General features: G+C 44.4%; 1 long non-coding RNA gene across 1 annotated transcript in view; it reads left to right on the top strand.

The window, feature by feature from the left end:
• Positions 1-12,067, top strand: part of LOC142820883 (uncharacterized) — a 292,695-nt gene that overhangs the window by 114,583 nt on the left and 166,045 nt on the right. The gene's annotated exons all lie outside the window — the stretch shown is intronic.

Genomic DNA, 12,067 nt, shown 5'->3' with positions numbered 1-12,067 from the left:
TCCAATTCCGGGTTGCTCCGCTGCCACTCTCACCCCTGGCATAAATCATCCTCTGTTCACATCTCGTGAACGTGTCGTTGGATGTAAAAATTAACCCACTGGCATCTTTTGCTGTTTATAGCAACACTATGCAAATAAGCCCCTCAGGGTTTTTTTTTTTAAATGTAAATCACTGATAGAGTCTGCCTGGTTCCGGAAGCAACGTCAGTCACTTTGGGGAAGCTGTGTCCTCTTCTAACATTAAATAAAGACAATACGACAAACAGGCTGCCCTGATGGGGAGGTAGGGGGGGAGCTCCGTTTGGTTGCTTCCAGGGTAGAATAAAGGACCCTGACCAGGAACAACCAGCATACACACAACAGCAGACAGCCAGATCTACTTAGCATCCTTATTAAACCGCCTAAGGCTGCTTGGTTCCAATTGGTGCCTAGTTACAGATGGCCATAACATACCATTTATACTTAAGCATACCCCCTTTTTGAAATCAAGGGGGCAAAATGCACCTGAGCTTCAAAGGAGTCTCACTTGAAAATAGTTAGGTGTAGCTTTCAATGTGTTGCCACTGTGATGTCAAGCAGAACAATGTGTAGGATGAAGTAAGGCTTTCATGAAGTACAGTCGTTTCCCCAGGAAACCCCTTGCTTTACAAGTGGAACTTGGAAGCTGCAGTGCACTGGGGCTTTTTTGAATCTACAGTGCAGATTTTCTGGAATGAATTAGTGGCTGTTCGCATGCCTGGTCGCAGCTTTAATGGCAGAACAAAACCATGGGTCCCAGGATTAGTAATTTATCAGCAAAAATGGGGATGCAGCTAGAAGGAGCATTTGGGGGCATTTTCCAGGGCCTTGAGGAGTGGCTGCAAAGAGTTTCTCCTTTTCATCCTGACTCAATTGTTCCCTTCCCACATCTCTGCAGATTATTTGAGGCTTTCATATTGCACCTCTGATTCTGGAAGGTGAGTGACCTGTAAGTGAACCACCCATGTGTTTTAAGTTGTTTAAACAAATGTGTTGCAATGGGAGGGACAAAAAAGTGTGTGCCTGAAAACTGTAGGTACTGGGGATACTTATAACTTTTTTTTTTAAAGGGGGTACTTTATAAAAAAAAAGGTTGAGAAACACTGGTATAAACATCATGGTGATTAACATTTGATATGTGGATGGAGACAGAGTGGGTCAGATTTTTCAGCTGGAGTAAATTGGCATTCCTCTGCTGAGTTCTGGCTCTCTCTAGCTACCTCGGTCCTGTATCTACATCACTTGTTCCAGTTGGCTTCGGTGAAGCTATGATGACTTACACCAGCCAAGGATTGGGCCAAGAGAGCTCTCCCACACAGCAGAGCTGCTTTTCCAAGGAACAATGTGTACGGGGAAAGAACAATCTCCCTGGGCCCCCTGCTTCACAGCTGAGATGTGACAATGCGGTGTGCCTGTGGTGTGCGTGTGTTAAATCAGCAGTGTGGTTTCCATCCGGCCCAGCTGCTCTCTAATGAAGAGAGTTGGTATTTAGCGAAAGGAGATGTGTGTCAACGCAGAGCCCCTGCCACCAAGGCCTGAAACGTCAAAAAGCTGATTGCGAAGTAATGGCTCTGGCGAAAGTGATAAGGCTGAGCCGCCACTGCCTTCCACTGCCTCCGAATGTTTTAACCTCATTTATCCTTTGGGTACTTACCGAGCCATTTTACATTTGTGCACTTAAAGGATTAAATGAAATAAATGGAGATGATTATTACTGCACAGCAAAGCTAATGTTTAAGGACATGCTGTTTTGTTGCAACTGGAACTCCATTTGCACTGTTTGGATACTTTGCAAGCTTTTCAAAGAGGAGATGATGAATCATACAATCTCAAGCACTCCACTGCTAATGAGAAAACTGTTAGTAATATGCTTTTGATGCCTCTCTTGCTCCAGAAGCAACTAGAACACTGATTCCCTTCTCTTTTAATGCTTAAACTCGAGCAAAATAAGAAGTGAGCCGCATAAAGCATACATGACATTGATGTATGGTGTTCATACTATCATCCAAATGGCTCTGGTCGTCTACCAAAAATGAAATATATTAATGTGTGTGTAGATGGAATATATTTGAATGGAAGGTAATTTTTGGTATGTATGTGTTCAGCTGCAGCTGGAAATGTTAACCAGGTTCCCAGTGATTGCAGATAAAGCAGTCAGTTCATTTAGTGAAACAACTAGTCTAGAGTTCAGTCTTAAAAGCAAACCAAACCTGCGCTGAGACTGAAATTTGGAAACCTTGAACAGACACTTTCATTCCACATCACTGCACCCCTGAGTTTTCATGTGACTTAGCATTTCACTCTGGTCTAGAAATGGACACATGAAGATGCTGTGATGGTTTTTGGCCTGTTCTGAAACAGGAAATTCTGGAATTTCCCAAGGAAAGCAGAAAATCTTGATCGTCTGGTATGATTTATAGACCCCTGAAATAGCAAACAGTTGTGTGCATACTCAAATTGAAGGACTAATTCTCTTGAATTCCATCTATCTGCACAATAGGTGCAAATTTAATATAATATGGAGTGTGACAGTTCTCCCCCACATACTTTATGAAAATTGGCTTATGAATATAAATATGATTTTATCTGAGTTAGGCATAACTGGCGTGGAGAAAGTGAATAAGAAAAAGTTATTTACTTGTTCCCATAACACAAGAACTAGGGGTTGCCAAATTGAATTAATGGGTAGCAAGTTTAAAACAAACAAAAGGAAGTAGTTCTTTATGCAAGGCACAGTCAATCTGTGGAACTCCTTGCCAGAGGATGTTGTGAAGTCCAAGACTTTAACAGGGTTCAAGAAAGAGCTAGATCAATTCATGGAGATTAGGTCCATCAATAGCTATTGGCCAGGATGGGTAGGAATGGTGTCCCTAGCCTCTGTTTGTCAGAAGCTTGGAATGGGTGACAGGAGAGGAATCACTTGATGATTCCCTATTCTATTCATTCCCTCTGGGGCACCTGGCATTGACCACTGTCGGAGGAAGGGACACTGGGCTGGGTGGATCTTTGGTCTGAACCTAAGAATGGCCATACTGAATATGTCGGTAGGGTTCTGTTGTAAGGTTGTTGCATGATTACAGGGTGCTTGCATCTTCCTGGGAAGCATCTGATACCGGATGCTCTGTGGCAGAATGCTGGCCTAGAAGGTTCATTTGTCTGGGGTGGCCTGGCAATTCCTACATCTCTCTCTACAACTTCCATTCTTAAGCTTGGTATGGCCAGGTAACACTCTTCCTGGGGGCTGCTTTGCACAGTCTCTGCTGAAGAGCTCTCCCAGACTGACAAGGCCACGACAGCTTCCACAGCTGTCGTCTTTGAGCAGTTGGCACCCTGTGCCACTAACGACGGACACGGTGCTAACTGTCGCTGACCTCGCCCGTCATGAAAAGGTTGTGGGCTGTGTGAATGAGGACCCTGGGGAAAAGCAGTGATGCTGCAGAAAGGTCTTTTCAACTTCTACGCGTACCATCCAGCACAGAAACCCAGCTCTGCTTCCAGAACCCTGGCTCCTTAAGTGCCTGTCATGGTTAAGGTGTCTCCTTTATAATTGCCTAGGTGATTCAGAGCTCTCCTAAATTGGAACAGAGACATGCTTGTCAGACTTTCTCCAATACCGCGCTTGCATCTGGTGCCTGTGAGTGTCTCATGCTTGCTGCGCAAGGTCTCCTGGGTGTAACTAATGCATCTGGGTTCGTTTGCGGGCTATGAGTGGCATTACTTTTCCTCTGGCTCTGCAGTACTCAGGCCTCGCCTTGTGACAGGATCCAGGCATTCAGCTGTCAGGCTGACATGCAAGGTGGCTGATTTCGAAAGGCTGGCTTGCCACCACTCGAGGAAAGAAAAGATCAAAGAACCTTTCCAAAAGGCAGACAAGCACATCTCCTCCCGGCAGCTGCCCTTTTGCTATGCAGCGGCTTGCTTGGTAGCAGTTTGTCCCTCATGGCCTCCAGACCTTATTTGTGAGCATGCCACAAGTCCAGAGAGGGGACTGAATACCTGTGTCATGGCATCTCAAATGCCACCTCCCCTGCTACGGCAGCATGAATAATATTTTGCATGCACAACCTGGCCTGGATCACCTTTTGCATATGCGACAAGGTCAGGCCAGAAGACTACAGACTAGTACTCGAAGGGACATGAGCCCTGGATTAAGTAGGTCTCTGCTCCCTGGGTAAGATGGCAGGGATTGGCCTACGACCGGCAGGAACTTTCCGGAATCAGGCTGGACACTCAGGCTAGTTGGAACCTTCCAGAGCCAAGGGAGTCAGGCTGGCCCAGTGTTCTGATTGATCAAGAACCAGTTGAGACTGGTTTCAAAGGGCTCCATCAGACGCGCACGAGGAGGCGGGAAGGAGCCAAAGGTGTGAGGGAGAGAGGAGTCTGGGAGCTGCCAGGCAGGCAGGGTGCCATGGCAGGCTGCTCAGGCACCTGGGAGGAATCGTTTGGGGGAGTGACCCAAGGGAAGTCCTTGCCAGACCGAGGAGTAGAACAAACCCCATTGGTTGCTGCTGCCTTAGGGTCCCTGGGCCGGAACCCTCAGTGGTGGGCGGGCCCGGGTTCCCCCCAACCTCCCCATACCACAATGGAGCCTGTCCCTGGGTAGGCAGAGCAGGGCTGGGGAGGGGTTTTACCCCATACTGTGGACTAGCTTGTGAGGAGTGTGGCTCAGTAGGCCCTTCCCTCTGGAAAAAGAAGAGGCCGTGTGGAAGGTCACAGCAAGCCTTTGAGGCTGAACACTGTCCCGCAGAAGCATAGGACCCATGGGCACAGCTGGAGCTCCGCCACACGTAAAACAGACTAGATCCTCTGTTGGAAAAATCCACGGAGCTTTGCAGCTTCACACCGGCTTGCGCTTCCGGCCCTCTGCCTGTGCATTGTACAAAGAGAATACGTAGTGCGTATGGGTCAGTCTTGGCTTCAAAGGGTTTCAGAGGAGGCCAGCTCTCTCCTCGCCTCTGTGGTAACCGTGCCTCCGGCTCTGACCTTAACTCGCCAAGGTAAAAAACACTGGGGAAGTCGGAACTTTTGTTAAATATTTTACTGTTATTGTAGGGGAGGGGGGTTATATTGCATTGCTCCCAGCATAATGTTAGAATACTGCGCTGTCCACTAGAGCTCAGTATAACAGCCCTTTTAAAACTAGATTAAACAGAGCAGCCGCATGCTCTCTGGAGTAATGCAAGACAACTTTGGCATAGCAGGATTTTGATATCGGGGTTTGTTTTAGAAGTGGGTGGTGCGTATGCACCTGGATACCCCTTTGCCATCTATTGGATAGGATCAAAACCGCTCAGTTGTGTCTGCGTCTCTGTACTGATAAGCTACAATAATTGTTCCCTGCACAGTTAGCTGGTTGCGATGGCTAATGTAGCATAGAGGGGATGAGAGTTCTGTCTGTGCTATGGCTGTGCACATCACAATGCCCCAGACGAGACCAATTATGGATGGGCTTGCGATGGTGCTTTAAAAATGTGACTTCTCTTGAAGAAATTTAGGCAGGGTCAGAGACCCAACTGGCTGCATGAACATGAATAGATTTAGGGGGCTGAATGTCCAGATACATGTTGAAAAGCAAAACTGAATGTGTTGACTTAAATAAATCGCCTTAGCCACCTCTATCCATGAAAGGCCAGAGAGGAATTAATTTTTAAAAGTTGAATACAGCCCAGTTCTTCTCTTGTCCACGTATATCAGGAGAAAATCCACAGCAAGGAGATGAACCAGATATTAAGTGAGAGGAGAATCAAGCTCGCTTTTGTACTAGAGTAAGAGGCATATTGCCACAGCTGTAAACTTGGATTTGGATGTGTGTGGAGGCAGTAACTTGATTGTTCTTTGTACAAGCATTCTTTGCTCAAGTTTTAAATTATTGTAATACTTCTCTGCTTTGTTTAGTTTGCTCTCTTGGTTTTTTTTAGATGACACATTGATTCTGGGGAAGTTCAGGGAGCTATGTTATTTAGAAGAAAACAAAGATAGCACCACTGAAAAGGTAGGTGCTATTTTTAAAAGCAGTTTAAGGCTTCAGCCATTCAGTGCTTAAAGTTTAATCAGTCAGTGTTTTTAAAATTGCAGAGTGGTGGTGTTGGTTTTTTTTAAAGCATTCCCCTTAGAGTAGCTGATCCAGAGCCTGGTTTGAAAAATCCTGGGAAGCATTCAACTGTGCGTGAGAGCATTTCAGGACAATCCAGTAGCCAGTGCTGGTAATTCACTATGATTATGATTTCACATTTGTTACAACAGTGCCTAGAACCAGAGCCCTCGGTCAGGATCAAGTTCTTGTTGTGGTAACTGCTGGTTAGATAGGAGATTTCCTGTGGGATACTCCTGCAGTTGGACAAGTAGATGAGTTTCTTTTGTTTTATTTAAATAAGAGGCCACTTGCGAGAGATTGCCTTTGACAGATCCTGGCCTTTTGAACTAACTTCCCATGCTCTCAGAAACAAGGCAGGTTAATCTGTATGGTCGTGATGCAAAACCCGTATTTTTTTTCTCTGGGACATTTAAGAGAAGAGGTGGGTTGAGAAGCATAAAGCCTGATGTGTGTGTGTGTGTGTGTGTGTGTGTGTGTGTGTGTGTGTGTGTGTGTGTGTGTGTGTGTGTGTGTGTGTGTGTGTGTGTGTGTGTGTTTAATGCAACAGTACCTAAAAATGGGTTACCCATTGTGCTGCATCAACACATAATGGAGACAGTCTCTGTCCCAAAGGGTTTATTATCTAAGGGTTCAAACATGCAAGGAGCAGCTTCCCCACCCAGTGGTTTCAAAAGCAGTCAAGAGTGCTCCACACATCACAAGATTAGGCTCTAAAGGAGTATGGTAAATCAGTAGTTCTCAATGAGAAATATGCGTACCCTTGTGGGTACAATGAGGTCCTCCAGGGAATGTTTACCTACCCTTTGATAATCATCTTTTTAAAAAAAAAAAAAAAAAAAACCACTAACGAAGTCTGTACCAACTGCAATTTCATACAATGACTGTTGGTATTGTTCTCTTATTGAAATGTAAATAGTGATAGAAATGTAGCCGTGTTAGTCTGGTGTAGCTGAAACAAAATACAGGACTATGTAGCACTTTAAAGACTAACAAGATGGTTTATTAGATGATGAGCTTTCGTGGGCCAGACCCACTTCCTCAGATCAAATTGTGGAAGAAAATAGTCAAGACAAACATCCACACCGATTGACACCTTGCAAGACTTTTGTTCCACCACAAGACAAACATCCACACCAACTGACACCTTGCAAGACTTTTGTTCCACTATGGTATATATGGTTGTGACTATTTTCTTCCACTATTTGATCTGAGGAAGTGGGTCTGGCCCACGAAAGCTCTTCATCTAATAAACCATCTTGTTAGTCTTTAAAGTGCTACATAGTCCTGTATTTTGAAATGTAAATACAATATGTTTCAATTGGTTTATTTTTACATGGGTAAAGATGAAAAAGGAAGGCATGTTTCAGTAATAGTGTGCTGTCACACTTGTATTTTAGGTCTGATTTTATTTTTATTTATTTATTTTGTAAGCAAATAGTTTTGAAGTGAGGTGAAATTCAAGGTTGCAGAAGACAAATCAGACTCCTGAAAAGGGTACGGTTGTCTGGAAAGGCAGTCTGTGATATGAGTAAGCTTATTCTAGTCTAAATAAGTTAGAAAGTGTGATCTAATTGTGTGGGTAATGTCTGAACTATTATATTGCACTATATTTGTTGTGGTGTAAAATGCTTGCTTACCCAGCTGGAAGTCCATCTTTTTGCATGTTCTTTCCCTCAGAGAATACTCTTTGGCAAAGGCTTCAGTCACATTGGCAAAACATCTTTTGTAGGCATGAAGTCACGTTCCTGTTTGATCACAGCTGATCTGAAATGGAAGCTGCCTGATGGGTCCCTCTGAGGCCACATCTACATTGAGGGAGTAATTTGATCTAATATATGCAGCTTCAGCTACGAGAATAGCCTAGCTGGGGTTGACATACTTAAATCAAATTTTTCCTGCAGCCCCAGTGCAGGTGGTCAATGGGAGAAACTCTCCTGTCGACTTCCCTTACTACTCATGACCCAGTGAAGTAACAGGGTCAAGGGGGGCTCCATTAGTGGTCGATTTAATGGATCCTTACTAGACCCACTAAATGGAACCCTGGAAGATTGATCTCTGGTGCATTGATCTGTGGGTAAATACAGACAAGCCTTAAGTCCAAAATGGGCATGAGATGCCTCTGAGGAGTTGCTTCTGATTTCTCTGGGCAGGGTCAGGTGTAGATTCTTGGCTCATTCTGCAAACTAGCTGCACATCCCTTTCCCTCTGTGCTAGGATTTGGAGGATGGGTTCGTTACTGCTTCTCCCGTTTCACCTACTTTGGGGGTTCAGCCCAGACTCCAGTCAATAATTTAAATGGTTGCTATATTAGATGAGTGTATGAGCAATGGAAAGCTGTTTACGTTTGAGATTATTAATTTAAATGACTTTCTTTTAATCACTCAGAGGCTGGCATCATTTACTAGCATAGAACACTGGTGGTAAAGGTACCAAATCTGTTTTTCCCTCCCATCCCTTGGGTTGTTAGGGTAGTCTTGCTAACACCTGAGCCCATCGCTGTCTTACCTAATGTTTCTCATGTGGAGTCAGGTCTTCAGGCTAGACAAAGCTGCTCATTTCTCACTGAAGTATAAACAATGAACTCAACAGTCTTCTAGAGCACAGGTTTTTTCCCCCCTAGTGTTCAATAGTATCTGTGGCTTGTTGAGGGCACTGATGAGGCCTTGGGTCAGCAGTCCACCTCTATTCAGCAATGTACCTGAGTGCATGCCTAACTGTGGAAAGTACTTAAATTACAGTTAAGCATGTTGGGGTTAAGAGTCTGAGCCCAAATGTCTGTGCTGCGTTTATTGAGTGCAGACCATGTGCCTGAGGGCTCGGAGACAACCTCTAAGGAGGGGGTTTCCTACCTAACCTTGCCAGGCTTCCAGCACCTGGTTGAAAAGAGACCTTGGCACCTCTGGTCAGCACCACGGTGCGGGCCATTAAAAGGCTGGTTGGTTTTGCAGCAGAGCAAAAGCAGGCTGGCTACTGGCTCAGCGCAGCTCCTTAGGAGCACTGACCTGTTCTTCACTTCTGAGGCAGGTACGTGTCACGCTGTTCCCACCCAGAGCACCGGGTGCACGGCTCCCATTGGCCAGAAACTCCGGTGCTGCTGGGGTAAGGGCTTGGCTGCATCTCCACCTTGAAGCCAGGGAAATAGAGCCACTTCTGGAGAGCCTCCTGAAGTTAGTGCTGCCGTGCCCTCAGCCGCCTTCTGCACCCCAACCTCCTGCCCCAGCCTGGAGCCCTCTCCCCTTATTTCTGGCTTCAGCCTTGAGCAATGCTGCCCCTCCCAGCCTCAGCCTGGTGAACTCAGGAGAAGGAGCAACAGAGGGTGGTGGGCTGGAGTGTGTGTGTGGCGGGGAGCAGGGCCTCAGGCAGGGGATGGGAGCAAGGGTGTTTGGGGTATGTGCAATTAGAAAGTTGGCAATTTTAAACCTCAGGGGGGAACCTGATAAGGTTTCAAATATGCTAGAAGCTTTTACACCGCAGCTGATCGATTGTTCTCCATATCAGCTTAAGGTAGGATGAGTAGTAATAGCCTGATCTGTTGCATGAGAGATCTAGGTTACAAGCTGAGCTGGGGGGGAAGTTTCTAAAGAGAGGGATAGTTAAGCTCTGGGAACAGGCCCCCAAGAGAGTCTGTGGATTTCCTGTCAAGTGTCAGTTTGGGGGGACAGGTTATACCAACACCTGTTGGGGGATGATCAAGATTTACTTGATCCCACTTCAACTCCAGTGGTGGACGAGATGGCATCTCAAGGTCTCTTCTACCCTTACCTTTCCATGAGTCTATGGTTAGTGTTCAATTTATTTTTTCTTTAAACAAGGAAGATGGGCTTGCTGTGGTGTTTGCTATACATCATCATTGGCTTCAGGGGTGCATTAGAAGAGAACTTCTGTGTGTTTTGTCTCCTCCATACTGGGAATATCCTGGTAGTCATGTTGATGTTGTTTTTATGCTCCATCTGGGTGCATACTGGGTTTAATTAAACCAACTTAAAGTTTTGTTTTTCTATCTGTGCCAATTTAACAAGCCAGAATGGACTTGTCAAGGTTTTAATCCACTTAGCTTGATGAAAAGCCTGCCCAAGCAGCAACCTGGCATGCCCCCACAAGCACACAGTAAAAAAGGAAAAAAGAACATTCTCTAAGCTTCTAGAACAACATAATTAGACTAGTTGAAGACCTATTTACAGCTAAATAATGAGTGGTGCATTTGTATAGTATAAAAGGACATACAATAACTTCATATAGCCTATCACCTAGCTGTGGAACTCAATGCAGCAGGAACAAAAAAGGAAATATGATGGGCTTTTTTAAAAATATTAGTATTTGCAGATATTGAAGCCTTGGTGACAGTAAGCATAAGAATTGTCTTGTGCTTGAATTTTAGACCAGAAGCTAATTGCTGTAGTATTTTCCCCTCATGATACTATACTGTACAATTAGCCAGGTGCATTATGGTATTGCTTTTAGTTCTAGCCTTTGAAGAATCAGGAATTAGTCATTGCTCGAGGCGGGCTCGAGGTTCCTTCCTATTCCTGTGTATGTGCATCACTAGACTGCTGTTTTTCAGAAATAATTTGATTATATCAGTACCACTTATCTCTTAAGCAGATTGTTCGGGGTTGTGCTTTGTAAATAACACAAAGTAAAAAAGTGAAAACCCCTATATGCTGCAGAATAAATGATAAGCCATTGTCATGGTTACTATTCAGTTGTATGTGTTTGGGTTATGCTGTTAGAAGCAAAAGGAATTCAAGTCTTGTCTGCAGTTTGGAGGTGTGATGTCTAATAAACAGACATCATTCCGCACTCAACGATGTGCATGCACTGGATCCTATTTTGAACATCGCTTTCTGTCTTATTAGCTGTGAAACTTAAATATTAAGCAGAGATCAAGAGGGGAAAATGTCTTAAATTGCCAACAAAATCCTGCATTCTGAAACTGATGCCCAAAAAAACCATTACAAGTTCAAAGCCTGATCCTAACAACTCTTAGGGTACGTCTAGACTACAAGCCTCTTTCAAAAGAGGCTTTTTCGAAAAATACGTTTGAAAAGCTTCTTTCAAAAGAGAGTGTCTAGATTACAGCCAGTACTTTCAAAAAAGTGAGTTGCTTTTTCGAAAGAGAGCACCCAGGCAATCTGGATGCTCTCTTTCGAAAAAGCACAGTTTGTATTACATAGTGCCTTTTTTCAAAAGAGCACTTTCGAAAAAAGGCATTATTCCTTGTAAAATGAGGTTTTCCGCTGTCAAACTGCTGCGTTATTTCGATTTGCTTTTGAAAGAATGTGGCAGAAGTCTAGATGCAGGGGAAGTTTTTTCGAAAAAAGGCCCCTTTAAAAAAGAAAACCTGTGGTCTAGACTCACCCCTACACATGCAGACCTAAGTCACAGGCTGAGTCCCATGGAAACAGGTAAAAATGCTCACCTAAAACAGCAGCGCTCATCAAAGCAATGGTCTTTTAAACCAGGGTCTTGTAATATTAAGAGAAGTTACAACTGCATCTATTTCTGACTTTTTTGCTGTTTCAGCTTCCTCAATGTCATGTCACCTTCTGTTAGGAAGACATTTTTGACTATAGAATCCTGAGTCACCAAAATAAATCAATCAATCTGAAATTACATTTGAAGTGACAAGAATTTTTTTAGGGTTGATCATCAACAGGAAAAGGGAAGCATTCCCATCTCATCCAAGACTGAGTAAAAATCTGATCTCGGGAGTCATCTTTCAGCTCCTAGTGACTTCACTTCGAATAGGACTGGCATAAATGAGAGAAGACTTTAATCTAAAACTGTTAAACCCAAGTTTAAGGGAAGGGCTGGGGAGGTTTAAATTTGTACACAATAACTGGGAGTTCTGGTGGAGAATGAGCTGAACTTGAGCTCCATGCGAGGCTGTTGCCAAAAGCACATGCAGTCCTGTGAGGCATAAACGGGAGGATCTCAGATGGGAGCAGAGAGGTT

Source organism: Pelodiscus sinensis, chromosome 27 (assembly GCF_052426305.1).
Source record: "Pelodiscus sinensis isolate ZL-2025 chromosome 27, ASM5242630v1, whole genome shotgun sequence".
In the NCBI taxonomy this organism is placed as follows: domain Eukaryota; kingdom Metazoa; phylum Chordata; order Testudines; family Trionychidae; genus Pelodiscus; species Pelodiscus sinensis.
Note: the sequence above shows the minus strand (reverse complement) of the source record. Positions and strands in the feature narration are given on the sequence as shown.